Source organism: Emydura macquarii, unplaced genomic scaffold (assembly GCF_026122565.2).
Source record: "Emydura macquarii macquarii isolate MOO-44397 ecotype Brisbane River unplaced genomic scaffold, CSIRO-AGI_Emac_v2 contig_1704, whole genome shotgun sequence".
NCBI lineage: Eukaryota > Metazoa > Chordata > Testudines > Chelidae > Emydura > Emydura macquarii.
Window position 1 is genome coordinate 146,113 of NW_027131841.1, and position 15,639 is coordinate 161,751.

The window sequence follows — 15,639 nt, forward strand, 5'->3', positions numbered from 1 at the left end:
ACCTCAGGAATTCCCCTAACAAGAGTTATAACACCAAGGGTTGTAAAGTAGACACAACCAGGCGCTGGGAAGTTTAGGGAGGATACAGAAATACCCACAGTAAGGGTAAGATAGATAAAATAGACTGACCAGCGAATTTATGCTGACCATATACACAAACAAAAAAGATTATAAATAAGTTACAGTTTGGGCATAAGAATGGAAAGATTTGGGCAAGGAGGAGAAAACATAGCTCTCAGTGTGTGATTGGTTACATTTTGTTACCTAGGGCTATTGAATAATGTGATAAGTTTAATAAAGTTAAAGGAGGTAGCTAGCTTTACCTATATAATGTAAACGGAAAACAATGCTTTGGGGGAAAACCATTGCTGGACTGCCTTTCAACATCAAGTTGCTAGAACTCTTACCCCACTGTACAACCATAATGTGCAAAGGCATCCTCAGCAACCCAAGATGAGTGGATTCTGATTGGCCATTGGGTGATGTTTGTCTGTTGTAGGAAGGTGCAGTGGCCTTCCTCCGAGCCTGGGCCTGAGGAAGGGCCACAATGCCCACAGCAGGCAGAAAAAGGGCCGGCCGTCCAGTCTGCCCAGCAACCGGGGAACTGGCCAGCGATAGGTCCCGCCGGCCGGCCAGCCAATCCAACAACGGAGGGGCGGAGCCTCCGCCGGGGCTGAGAGTATAAAACGCAGGCTTCACAGATCAGTTAGGGACAGGCTACCGCCGGAGACAGACGTGCCATCCTTCCAAGGCCGGAACACAGCCGGGCTGCTACCCAAGCAAGCGCCACACAAAGCCTCGGACCCGGGGATGGCCCCAGCGACCAAGCCCCAAGAGTTGGATAGGGCCTCCGGGCCCCCTAGACTGGCTTAGGCCTACCGGCCCCCAGGACTGGGCCAGGCCCCTGGCCCCCAGGACTGGGCCAGGCCCCTGGGCCCCAGTAATTGAACCGAGTTCCCTGAGCCTGTGGGCTGGGGGATCCCCTCTGAGGCCGGACCTGACTTGGAGGAGCTGACGGAGGCCGAGCTATCCCCCGAGAAGGGTCAGGACCTAGAGGAGCTGCCGGAGGCTAAGCCATCCCCCGAACCCTGCGACCTGGAGGAGCTGTCCCTCGCCGAGGAGCTCCCGGCCCTGCCACCAGTGGACACAGAGGGACTGATGAGCCTGCTGCGGGCTGTGTACCCCTGTGACACCGAAGATCCCACCGGTACATGTACCTGGGGATACGGGGAGGAAGAGGCCCTGGGACAGCCATAGCTGTGGATGAGACAGGGGCAAGCCCCATTGGCATGTTGCGGCGGGAGCCCCGCCGACTCAGTGGCAACGCCTTTGCCACTACTAGGGCCCTGGGCCGGGACATGGTGGAGTTGGGTGGACCTGCATCTCCCTCCCTTCCCCCCTTATCCTTGCAACCCAGTGAAGGAGTACCATCCCCGGCTCTCCTGACTCCAGGAAACTGCTTGCTTGCCTCCCTTGCCGGACGGCCAGGGCGATAGGTCCCTGAGGACTGGAAAAAAGCAAATATAGTGCCCATCTTCAAAAAAGGGAGGAAAGAGGATCCAGGGAACTACAGACCAGTCAGCCTCACTTCAATCCCTGGAAAAATCATGGAGCAGGTCCTTAAGGAATCCATTTTAAGGCACTTGGAAGACAGGAAGGTGATCAGGAACAGTCAACACGGATTCACCAAGGGAAAGTCATGCCTGACCAACCTGATTGCTTTCTATGATGAGGTGACTGGCTCTGTGGATGTAGGGAAGGCGGTGGATGTGATATACCTTGACTTTAGCAAAGCTTTTGATACTGTCTCTCACAGTATTCTTATCAGCAAGTTAAAGAAGTATGGGTTGGATGAATGGACTATAAAATGGATAGAGAACTGGCTAGAGCATAGGGCTCAACGAGTAGTGATCAATGGCTCCATGTCTAGCTGGCAACCGGTCACAAGCGGAGTTCCCCAGGGGTCAGTCCTGGGGCCGGTTTTGTTCAACATCTTTATTAATGATCTGGAGGATGGGGTAGATTGCACCCTCAGCAAGTTTGCGGACGACACTAAGCTGGGGGGAGTGGTAGATACCCTGGAAGGTAGGGACAGGATACAGAGTGACCTAAACAAACTGGAGGATTGGGCCAAAAGAAATCTCATGAGGTTCAACAAAGATAAGTGCAGAGTCCTCCACTTAGGAAGGAAGAATCCCATGCACAGCTATAGACTGGGGACCGACGACCTGGGCAGCAGCTCTGCAGAAAAGGACCTGGGCGTAACCGTGGATAAAAAGCTGGATATGAGTCAGCAGTGTGCCCTGGTTGTCAAGAAGGCTAATGGCATATTGGGCTGCATTAGGAGGGGCATTGCCAGCAGGTCACGGGAAGTGATTATTCCCCTCTATTCGGCATTGGTGAGGCCGCATTTAGAATATTGTGTCCAGTTTGGGGCCCCCCACTACAAAAAGGATGTGGACAAGTTGGAGAGAGTCCAGCGGAGAGCAACAAAAATTATTAGGGGGCTGGAGCACAGGACTTATGAGGAGAGGCTGAGGGAACTGGACTTGTTTAGTCTGCAAAAGAGAAGAATGAGGGGGGATTTGATAGTGGCCTTTAACTACCTGAAAGGGTGTTCCAGGGAGGATGGGGCTAGGCTGTTCTCGGTGGTGGCAGATGACAGAATAAGGAGCAACGGTCTCAAGTTGCAGGGCAGGAGGTCTAGGTTGGACATTAGGAAAAAGTTTTTCACTAGGAGGGTGGTGAAGCACTGGAATGGGTTACCTAGGGAGGTGGTGGAATCTCCATCCTTAGAGGTTTTTAAGCTGAGGCTTGACAGAGCCCTGGTTGGGATGATATAGCTGAGGTTAGTCCTGCTTTGAGCAGGGGGTTGGACTAGATGACCTCTTGCGGTCCCTTCCAACTCTAATATTCTATGATTCTATGATAGACCACTGGCTCGCCCGCCCTGCCAGAGTGCCGGGGCGATAGACCACTGGCTCGCCCACCCTGCCGGAGGGCCGGGGCGATAGACCGCTGTCTCTCCCGCCCTGCCAGAGGGCCGGGGCGATACGCTACCTGGCAGTCCACCCTGCCTGAGGGCCTGGATGGCAAAGTATCCAGGCGCTAATGTTCCTCTTTTTGGAAGGTGCAGTGGCCTTCCTCTGAGCCTGGGCCTGAGGAAGGGCCACAACGACGGGGCCCAATGAGCCCCCATGCTACATCTATATATTGGGAGTGGTGAGCATAACAGATTTGTTTGGGCATATGTTGTGACTGAACTGCCTAGGGTAGCCAACTAGAAATGCCAAGGTCAGGGCAGGCTGTAAAAGGAGAGCAGATTCTCCCAGCACTGGTGGGTGGCTCTGAAGCCAGACTTCCCAACCAGCCACAAACTGTGCTTCTGATTCCCCAAACTGGTTGTCAAGAAGCCAGTACACAAATACACACAATGCCCCCTTTACTGCATTTCAGTCTCCGGCCCTTAATCAGCCACTAGGTCCAGTAAAGAGACTAGTTATTTAAACTCTATGCTCTTTACTAAAAAGGTTCCTCCTGACCCCAAAGGGTCAGCCACAGTACCAGATCAATATGAGTTTGGATCTTACCCAAAATACCATGCTGCCAGCCAATCCTTTAGTAACTAAAACTAAAGGTTTATTATAAAAAGAAAGAAACAAACCATAAGAGAAATGTTAATGGATTAAAGCAATCAGATACATACAAATGATTTGAAAGTCCATTTACATCAGGTTTCTAGAAGAATTGTGGAGTTTGCAGGCTTGTATAATTCCCTCTGGTATACATCCAGTACTTGGACGGGTCTCAGTTCTTTGTTTCACAGCTTCAGTTCAGTTGTAGATGAGCTGATCCAGAGGTAGGTTGGTAGCTGAAGCTGAATCCCGACTGAAGAACTAATATGGATTCCCAGGCCTCTGCCCCATATATCCTCTGGCCCCTGCCATGCTGTTTGTGGAATTTTACAGGTACCAAAATGGAGTTTAGAGTCACATGAGTGACTCATCAGGTATACCTCTGGCTTTTTCCCCTAGGCCCCTTGCATCTGTGAATGTCTCAATGGGCCAGTAAGCAGGCTATTGTTCTGCCGCCACCCTGTCTAGGGTGTGTCTCAGACAGCACAATTTGAAATACAAATATATCAAATATATCCATAACTTCCACCACACATACAACACATGAACATAAGCACTATCATCCCACTTAGCATATCATAGCCTTTCTATCAGTACCTGACATGGCATATCTTACACGAATTATTATGATTTTGACATACTGATGTCACATAATATAATAAATGCCCCTCCACCCCCGTCCAGCCAGCGTGACATATGTATTCTGTGTGTGGCTAATAAGTAGATATTTAGAGTACAGTTGTATAAAAGATTCTACAGACACATCAAGCCCCAAGCCGTTTGGTTGGGGATGGGTACTTAAAGTAGCCAGGTTTTTCCCTGAGCCCCGTGGATAAGGGCTTGCATCCCGAGCCCTTTGTAGGGAAAGGGTGGTGGTACCTAAACTAATGGGTCATGCCTTGAGCCCTTGGTAGGGTATAGGTGGGGCGCCCTAGATTTTTGCAGGTAACATAACAGTGAATTACTCTCTAGAATTTTTTATTTTGGGACACAGGCATCATTATTTAGACCTCAACAACACATTGCTGTATATGTGCACAAGGTTGTGAAAGAAGACGGTCAGACATTCACAAAGATGCCAGTGTTGCTTTAACAAATTACTACCCTTTTTAACCAGCTGGATGTCACTTTAGGTGACTGACTTATTAGCCAGAGCAACAATTGTTATCCTTCTGATATTCCCCTAGTGCAATCTGGACTGGTGAATCATTATGTCACCCCAGTCTCCCATTCCTGGAGCCCATCTTACTCTGCCTTGCTGTGAGGACTCCCACTCCTGGATACCCACGCACAGCCTCCAGTATTTAAATTGCCCCCAATTCACTGAGTGAATGCTTCTAGCCAGCCGCTCTTTGGGTTATGCAATAGAATGACCCCATTCAATATACCCAGTCCCAGATGCAACTCTAGGAACTGCCACCTTACAATGTTCAGTGCTGCCCACTGAACCTTGCAAGCTTATATGTTTGTCAATTTATCAAAGAAATTGATATGCACCAGCCTTGTCGCTTCAAACGGAGTCTCTAACACACCTAAAAACAAATGCACTGTTTTTAATAAATTTATTAAACTACAGAAGGATTTTAAACAATTGTAAGTCAGAGGAAAGCAAGTCAGATTTAGTCAAAATAAACAAAAGCCAAATGCATTCTAAACTAAGCTTACCACTTTCAGCAACCTTACAAACTCAGATGATTCTCACCACAGGCTGGCTGGTCCCTTTCCATATAGGTTCTCTCCCTGGATCAGCACTTCAGTTGCTTGGTGGTTTGTAGATGGAAGTGGAAGAGAGAGACTGCGAATGGCAAAATTTCTCCCCTTTTTAAAATGTTCCATCTCCCCTCTGGGGCTTTGCCCCCCGCTTCAGGATCAGATGACAATCAATGTCCGTGTATGGTTCCCTCCATGTCCTGAGTCACTGAGGCCTTTTGTTGATTCATTTGTTGATGTCTAGGCCAGTCCTTTGTTCTTGGAATGTTGAGCTAGGTTTGTTCTATGCAAGCCTTAATGACGTGTGAACTGTCCCTCTGCTCATAGAGTCTTGCTTGGATCTGTTTTAAGCCATGAGACACATCTTTGGGAATATCACATAGCAGAGCCTCAGAACCATACACATGATATTGCAACAAATACATTACCATAACAACAATGTTCAGTACGTCATGAGCATTCCAGAAACATCTTACATGACATACTTTGAATTAAACAATACACAGTTACACTATATAATGGGGGGTGCAGTGTGTCACATACCCTTTACAAAACAGCGAGATGGACTAAATGGACACAAATCAGACATCAGGAATGGTAACATTAAAAACCAGAAGGAAAGCACTTCAATCTCCCTGAACACTCAGTAACAGACTTGAAAGTTGCCATACTTCAACAAAAAAAACTTCAAAAACAAACTCCAGGGCAAAACTGCAGAGCTGGAACTCATATGCAAACTTGACACTATCAAACTAGGACTGAATAGAGACTGGGAGTGGCTAGCCCACTACAAAAAAAAGTGTTCCCTCTTTTGACATTCACACGTTCTTATCAACTGTTGTGATTGTATTAACCTAATTAACACTCATCCGCCTCACTGTGATGTAACTCACCCATCCTTTCATGTGTATATGTACCTACCAAACTGAAGTTTCCACTTCATGCATCTGACAAAGTGGGTTTCTGCCCATGAAAGCTTATGCCCAAATAAACTTGTTAGTCTTTAAGGTGCCACAGAACTCTCGTTGTTTGCTAAAAACAGACTAACACGGCTACCCCTCTGGAACATACCCTTTACAGAACTTTAATAGAATTGATTCTGAACTACAGCCACAATACCCTTGCTATGCAGTTTTCCACAAGCAGGTTTCGGAAAGACAGCAGGAGCCCACACAAGCATCATTTTTGACGGAGAGGATAATGGGCTTGATGCGCCACTGTCCAACGGCCCACTTCAGGAAGTTGTATTTGCTGGGGCCTCTACACAACAATTTGTTTTTTCAAGAAAAACAGCTGCTGAATGGTATAGACTTGAAAATTAAACAGCTTGTTATTGGTTTTGTAGATAATGATGCTTTCAATGACAGTTATGCTAAAAACCTTTTTAACTTCAAACATTATGACATTGATTTTGTGGCCTTATATGTGAATGGTGAGTAGATGCTGTGTAAACCTCTACAACCTGATTTTGAGAATGAGAACTGCATGAAATACACGCACATCATGCAGGCAGCTGGGAAATATATAAAAGACCAAGCCCTCTTAATTGATCATGGTGAATTTGCCCAGGTTTATATGCTGTATGCCTTCAACCTGACCCTGGAGCAGTAATGGGCCCATCATTATTTTCTGATTAAAACTGGGAACCTAAGAAAAAAGATTCATTTTTAGCATGGTGCTGCTCTCTACAGTCAATTTGATAGTGTATGGGATTGTTGATAAAGTACTCAACGTTAAACGCAGAAGGTTTGACTATATGAAATTATGAACACTGCGCAGTTAACATTTTATCAAAAGATGCTTTCTTTTTAGATGTTTTTCCTAGCTCCCAAGGGTTCTGTGTCCAGAACACTTACACCCACAATTTATCTGGGGAACACTGGCTGGCCTTCTTATCTACCAAAATATGGGCCAGGTGAGTTGTTTTACTCCTATGGATTCCCCCCAGACAATAACTTCTTTCCTAAATCTCTCATGACTTTTTTAAACTGTAACGCTGATAATACTGTGTTTCATCAAAGACAGCTACAAGAACCCTTCGTGGTAATCTGTGGTAATCTGATATCATTGTATATATTGTTTTAAAAAACATGGTAAGGGGTTTATCAGATTTTAAAATTATATACAGATGATTTACCAGAAAATGAACACATGGTGGTGCTGTTTGTAAAATTAAAAAAGTCAGGCAATCAAGACATGTTCCAAACAGGTTTCAAAGTATCCTGACCTGTCTTTCATGTTGTGATTTTAAAAGATGTACATCTCCTTAAAAACAAATAAAACATATTGTTTTCTGATCAAGTAGTTATTTGGGCCTTTTATACAATCTCTGTTTTTTAGAAGGTACATTTCTGAAAGGGGTGATTTTGATCTTTGCTTATGTGCTCCTGGCAGGTTCTAGAGCTGTGTTTAGCCACTTTAAATATTCTCTGTTGCGGCCATGCCCCACAATGGTGGTAGGCACATTCATCTCTGCCCTGGCTTTCATAAAAACAGCTCATCCTTTAAGTTGCCTCTTGTTAGCGAGAGAATAAGTGTTGGTAACCCCCCTGACTAAATCAAGCGTGTTAGATCTCACAGTTGCCACACCCTGTTATGCAAAGTTTCCTTTATCATCCACCAAAAAAGTCTTTATGCTGGCCCAATTTATTTAACAGCATTTCAGCATTTTTCTTATAGAGGGTTTTTCCCCCTCCAAAATGTCCTCAACAACAAAATCCCCTCCCTCCCTTAACTGCAGGAGGCTGATTTTGCCCTTGCTTGGGGAGAAAGAAACTTATTTTAATCTTTTCTGCTTCACCTTGCTTGGCAAATACCTGGTATCTTTGCAGCACCCTGTCATAAAGTTTAGCCTTGTCATAGCTGTATAAATCGGACCTTAGTAGAATCTCTTTCATCTCAAAACCCAACTGGGAGATGTTGTGGTTTGGATACTTTCTACTTTCACCACTAGAGGCCCCTCTCATTTGTTCTAGTTGATGACATGGAACCAGATTCATATTTTTTAACTTGTTCCATTATCAGTTATTTAAAGTCCTGACAGTAGTGGGAGAGCAAAGCATAACAAACAGCTGATCAAGCCCCCAGACTGCTTTCCAATCGGCTTCTTTTTTTTTTTAATTGCACAGTTTTTTTTACTAAATCTTTGTTTTCTTTATAGTACTTGTCGGAGTTTCTTTTTCTTCTAAAGTGTTGAGCTGTATTTCTGAGATGGCCGCTACTAGGTCATCAGAAGCAGAGCACAAAATAGCATTTCTCTGTTGTGGTCTGGCTTTGACAAGCAGTTTTAAAAAAAAACAGGTTTCTCCATACGACTAGAGATACTTGTCAGGGGGATGACCTTTTTTTAAAATGGTAGGGCTTGGTAAAAATTTATGGGCTTTTTTCAAAATGTATACACAGAGCCACTATGGGGGAAAACACCTGTTTTCAACCTTTAGGATACAGGCATTGATGCATCTGAATCCTCCAACAGGTACCCATAGGGGAATTTTGTAGCATTCACAAAAGCCTCCAAAAAGAATTGTGTCTTACTAGGGTACATCTGATGTGCAAGGGTGGCAATTTGTTGTTTATCACTTAGGTTTTTAAAGAGAACTGTGTACTTTTTATTTAAATTAATTGTACAGCTCTTTTTTTCCTGGCAAAACACATTTTACACAATGTATAATACTTAAGTTCCTTTATATGTATTTTGTAAAGGCTTTCTCAATTTCACCCCTTTCAGAAGCAGACTCCATCAAGCTGTCTGTAATCACCATAGTCATTTCATTACTAGCAATAACCTTCATCATCAAAAGTATAAGGTAAACCTTCCGAAAATGCAATACATGGAAATTTATGTAATTAAAATATCACACAGTATTTTCAGGCATTCCCAATAACAGGCTATTACTATTTTCTAACAATTGTTTTATAAACAAAAACCATTTTTCCTTCATTTGAAGGGTCCCAAAGCAAACAGGAAAAGGGATGAACAAACTAGATGTGGTTCTGCATAATAATCAATGACTGTATGACAAGGTTTTAAAAGCTGCCTCAAGGGTTCTTTTGTTGTAAATTACTTCCTGGTTTTTTTAAGGATTTTTGTCTCCATCAGCCAGTACTTTTTTACCCTCATGGTCCTAGGCTGCTGTACCACAGAGCCTTTTGGTTCCTCCCCTTTTGGGTTCAAACAATAGTACTGGATGAGAGGTTTTAAACTCTCAACATTAATTTTCTTACTATTCCCTGAGTTGAGTGTGATCCCTTTTACTTCCATACAGGCCTTACCACAAACTAGTTTGTATCTCTATGTTTTAAGGCCTGCAGACACAAACTCCACAATGTATGTATCTCGCTGGCCAGAGCCCTTAAATAAACTTCTAGGTAGGTTCCACTCCCCTTCTTTACTGACAAAGATCACAGAATCAGCATTGTAATACAGACTAAACGATCTAAAAGCTGGTGGAAATCTAGCCTGGCATAAGTGGTGATAAAGCTGATATAAACACAATGGTGTTGCTGGAATGGGTTCACCATTCTTTTGCGCACTTCTAGCACTCTATGGCCATATCATCGTGAATAAAGTCACACAACAACACTTCTTAATAAGGTACAAAGATGTACTTAAAGGGTTCTTTGGAGTCCGTCACTATACTGGTGTTAGATTTGTTTGCTGACCAAATTTTCCCCACAAAGAATTTAAAAACAGCTTTGAGATTTGTCTTGTTGCACGGTTCTCCTTAATCTTCCTTAGACATAAACACACAACTTTTTCATAGTACTTTTAACATTCTGGGTTTTTTTCAACTCATCTGTACATCAAGGAGGGAACCCAAAGGCCTCTTGAATATAACGTGCATTTCAATGATGTCTGAAAACAATGTGTCGGAAGAGCGGTTAAAGTGCCAGAGTTCATAAATCTCAGTGATCCTATGCCCTTTGTCTAAAAACTCCCCCAGCTCTATCATGTACCTGTTAAAGCCCTTTCCTCCTGACTGTGTGTGCAGGGTTTCTTTTGCCATGTTTCTGCACAACGAGCAAACAGGCAGAATGCTAGTTTACTATCAACCCTATACAGTAGAACAGGGAAATTGAGGCTTCTAAGGAGGGGGTGCACTTTAACTTTAGCAATGCCAAAGTACTGTCTGAGATTCCCTCAAATCCTCATACATGATATGAGATGTCCCAGGGATACTTTTTAGTCTTGTTAACAAAAAGGTAGAGACTGGTAAAATCGTAGTAATGAATTTGCTTCCCATGCTGCAGTTTGTAATACAGACAAAATGCATTTGTTTTATCTCCGTAAAGGGCATTTATAAGAACCAAAAGCTGTGTTAAGTTTTTTTCCAGGCAAAAATCTTCCACTCAGTTATCATTAGCTAATGAGGACTTCCATTTGTGTTACCATATCATACCTCATATCCCTGACTTCTAAGAAATTCAGCCTTAATCAGGATTTGATTATACAGCTGTCTGTATATTGCATTAAGCAATGGATTGTAATCATTCTCACAGCAGCAGATGAGACAGCCATGGAAAAAAGCATCCATTAAATTCAAAAGCTATAGGTTTACCTGCTATGATGGCATAACCATCCAAAAAATAAGACCCCCCACTTCAAACTCCCCACCTGCAAAGCATGCTGGATGTCGATGTCCCCTGTGTGGGCCATGTACATCAGCCATTGAATGGCGCAGCATGGAATATCTGTTCTGCTGCATATGGTAATTTTCTAATTGCAGAAGGGCTGTGGTTCATGGTTTTAAAAAATTAAACGGTACTTGGCCATGTAGTGCTTTGAAAGGAGTCTATACACTTAGTCACCACCTCCTCACTGTATGCCCTGGGTTTTTAACAAATGACTTCTTAGTCATTTTCATGACTTCTTTTCTGAACCAGTCACACTCCTCTCACAATTTTTCAACATCTTTCTGGCATTAACATCGCAGTTTTTTCTGAAATCTCAAATTCATTCTTGTGATTGTATTGTTACCAGTTCAGAAATTCCTCTTTCTCTTCTGGCATTGTGTGTTCCACCCCAAAGTGTTTTCCCCAGGCATAGAGCCCACATATTTCTGATTTGGTAAGTTGCTGAGTTTCATGGCCAGAAAATTCAAAGAATCTATAAATCTGATTTCTAAGTCCCCCACCATTGAACACATTAGTTTTCCACCCTGCGTTACAGTACTGATGACCATTTTTTCTTTAATCCATCGTTTAAGGATGAAATAACTGTCATAACCTTTAGTGTTATGACCAAGAAAAGTGAATCTCTTGTCTAGAGAAGTTCAAACAAACTCACTGACACATTCTTTCCCCTTAAATTCTCAGCTGGTTTCTTTATCTAAATGCATGGCACAGATATAATTTGGCACATGTACCTCTGTTTCTTGCATGCATTCAAAGTAATAAAAGACATAATCTTCCCCCGCATATAGAGAGCAAATATGCATATATCACTCATGACATCTATACTTCCTGTCTTTTGATAACACTGGGGGCACTTCTTGCTTTTATGCTGATGATTTTTAACATTGTAGAATCCACATTTATTGCAAAGACTTCTAGTTTCACAGTCAGCTTTACTGTCTGCTGCCTGAGTTCTGTGTCTTTCTAAACAGGCCTTGGATCTGCAAAATAGCTTACATCTAGGGCATCTCATTTCCCCATGTACTTCAAAGCACTCTGCACTAATACATGTATGACTGTGGTTTCTACAGGCATGCTGGTGTTTGTGGCTGTATATGGCATAGCAGGAGTCACAAATATTGTGCTCTTATGAAGGCTTTGATTTTTAGGATACTGTAATAATGTTTGTCATGTAAAAAAATCATAGTTTTGGTTTGCTATCCCTCCATTATAAAAAAGTGTCAATTTCTTCTTTCATGATACATGATTTTATAGTCACACATCAATGCGCTTCAGAAGAGCTGACATCAGTGAAGCTGCCCAGCTTTTGTCCTGAAAACTCTAACTCCTGATAGAGATGCTCGGTTCCCTCTAATAGTTGGGCATCTGTGGGTTTTTCGTTTGACAAGTGGCCCAGGATGCTACTGGCAAAGCAAATGTTACCCTGTTACTCTTTTTTGATAATTTTACTATATGTGATAGCTTTTAGGGACTCAGCAACCCCGCCTCCCCCCTTCCCTGTGTCTAATAATTGTGACAACCAGACAAAGTCCTGGAGCTTATAATTTCTGAATTACTCTGCAAAATTTTGGTGGTATTATTTTAAAAATCTGCAGTGTTTAAATCTTCCCATTGTCTCCTTTGACTAAAGAGAGGGTGGTTTAGCCCCCGACCATTGAAGTGCAATATCTGTACAAAATCTTCGGACCCCATTTGGGATTAAAATCATCTAGCAAATTTTGAATAGTGCTGTGAATGACTTTGATTGCCTGAGTGAAGTCTATTACTCTGTCTAAATTAGCAAAATTAAATACTTGAAAATACTCATAAGTGTTAAATGCTCTTTTGGAGGTCTTATCCAGTGTCTCACACGTTCTAAATATACCTGAAGAGTTTCCTGGTTTTTCCAGGAGTTTTCTCAGGTGCATCAGAAATGGGACATTTCACTCCTTCAGAATTCAGGGTCGGGAGTGGGAGGTTATGGTCATTTCCTGAAGTTCTAGATTAAAGGGATTTCCCTTTCTTGGCTGGAGAAATTTTGCGAGCATCTCCTTTTTCTTAAAAGTATTCTTGTTTTTTTAAGTTTCTTTGTTAATCCTCCTCAGATTTCTCCCACTTTTTTTCCTACCCCCCTTTACATTTCTAGGTTTCATGTTTAGTTACTGCTATTTTTTACCATTCACCACTTTCTCCAATCTTACAAGCATTATTACCTTTTGATTCAAGTCCTCCCTCTCTTTTGGAGAATCTTGTTTTTGAATCTTGTTTTTGAAACAATTCAAAAACTAAATTCTTAAGCTTTTTCTCTGATTGCCTAAGAGCTATATAAGACCTGAACAGTTATTTTTCTCCTAGCAATTGCTACATCAAAATCATCAGGGCTTGTAACTGCCAACTCTCATGATTTTCTCATGAGTCTCATGATGATTATTGTTTTCCTTAAAGCCCCAGCTCCAGGAGTCAGGTGAATATGTGATGATTTCAGTCTTCATTCTTAAAGAAAAAGTAAGTTTCTAGCCCTCATGGCTGTGGAGAAGGCTTCAAAATGTAACCTCAGTGCACCCTAAAGGCTCAAAAAGCAGAAGGCAAATAAAAAGAACACTAAATCTATTATTTTTACATAATGTCTTGATTTTAAAACAAATCCCATGATTTTGGTGAGCCTGACTCGTGATTTTTGAACATTTGGGGTTGACAGTACTGGAGGGGGCAGAAACATTTAGCCCTTCAGACTCTAGAAAAGCATACTGCTGGCTTTGGCTCCACAACTTTATCTGTAATAAAAGATCTGGAGGTGCTGGGTTGTCCAGAATCAAGGGTGTTGGACCCTTGCTATAGTCTATAGTGTAGTTGCCTTTATGCACAACCTTGATGCTGCCAGAAACTATAGCTGCTCTTCGGTCTCCAGCCAGAGCTAACTGCCCTTTCTAAAGCCAGTTCTTGCAAGCATTCTTGCTGTGTTGTGCATCTTGGGTCACAACATTTGATGAACCTGCCAAAATAAATGCATAAGCGGTTTTAGATTCCATTTTAAAATAAGTCTATATTTAAATGGCAAAGATAGGGCCTAGGCCTACACCTCTGACAATCAATTTGCAAATTCCTGTATTAATGTAAACACATAGCCCACATTATTTTTACTAATTATGATTAAAACATTTAAAAGGTGTCTATTTCAAATTAATTTTAAGTGAGGCAAAACCAAACTGAAAAAAATGGAAGGGGGGAGAAAAAAAAGGTAAAACCCTCTCTTATCTCTACAGAAAACAGCACACTAAATTCATGTCCTTTATCTTATACAACATTTCCTATTGCTAGTAATGACAATCATTTTTAATCTCATTTAAGCCTTGCACATATATTTCAATTAAAAACACACATTTCAAAAGCCAATCAATATTCATGCTGTCCAGGACCAAAAATTCTTTACCAACCTCCTAATACTTGCAAAGTTCTGGTTAGTTTAATATTATTTAATGTTTAATATTATGCAACGGCACAAATAAAAATGAAAAGCAGTCAGAGGTTTTACATAGGAGTACATCAGCAACATTTTTCAACTCTGTATTCAGTTTTCTCTATATATATACTGCTCAAAAATTATGTTAAAAATTAATCCATATGATGGCCTCAGAAAACCTTTGGTTTTTTAGTTTAAAAAATCCATTATACAACATGTTCATAGATTCATAGACTTTAAGGTCAGAAGGGACCATCATGCTCATCCCATCTGACCTCTTGCACATTGCAGCTCACAGAACCCTGCCCACCCACTTCTGTAATAGATCCCTAACCACTGGCTGAGTTACTAAAGTCCTCAAATCATGATTTAAAGACTTCAAGTTACAGAGAATTCACCATTTTTAAACCTGTAAATGATCCGTGACCCATGCTGCAGAGAAAGGCGAACCCCCACACGCAAGGGTCTCTGCCAATCTGACCCGAGGGAAAATTCCTTCCTGACGCCAAATACAAAGGTCAGTTGGACCCTGAGCATTTCGGCAAGATGCACCAGCCAGACACTTGGGAAAGAATTCATTGTAGTAACTCAGAGCCCTCCCCATCTAGTGTCCCATCAGCAGACATAGGGAATATTTGCTACTAGCAGTCACAGATACGCTACATGCCCCTGTAGACTGTCCCATCATACCAACCCCACTAAAAACGTATCCATAAACTTTTTGCTCCCACTGCTCCCCTTGAAAGGCTGGTCTAGGACGTCACTCCTCTGCTGGTTAGAAACCGTCACCTAATTTTGAACCTAAATTTGTTGATGGCCAATTTATATTCATTTATTTTTGTGCCCACATTGGCGCTTAGCTTAATCTATCTGAGGACCTGAGCCCATAAACTATTTACTTCCCTGCCCTGCCTAGCAGCTAGAGCCATACTAGGGGCCCCACCCTGACTGAGGACTAGAATGGATGAATGGACTATAAAATGGATAGAGAACTGGCTAGAGAATAGGGCTCAATGAGTAGTGATCACAATGGCTCCATGTTAGCTGGCAGCCGGTCACAAGCGGAGTGCCCCAGGGGTCGGTCCTGCGGCCAGTTTTTTTCAACAGCTTCATTAATGATCTGGAGGATGGGGTAGATTGTACCCTCAGCAAGCTTGCAGATGACACTATGCTAGGTGGAGTGGTAGATACCCTGGAAGGTAGGGATAGGATACAGAAGGA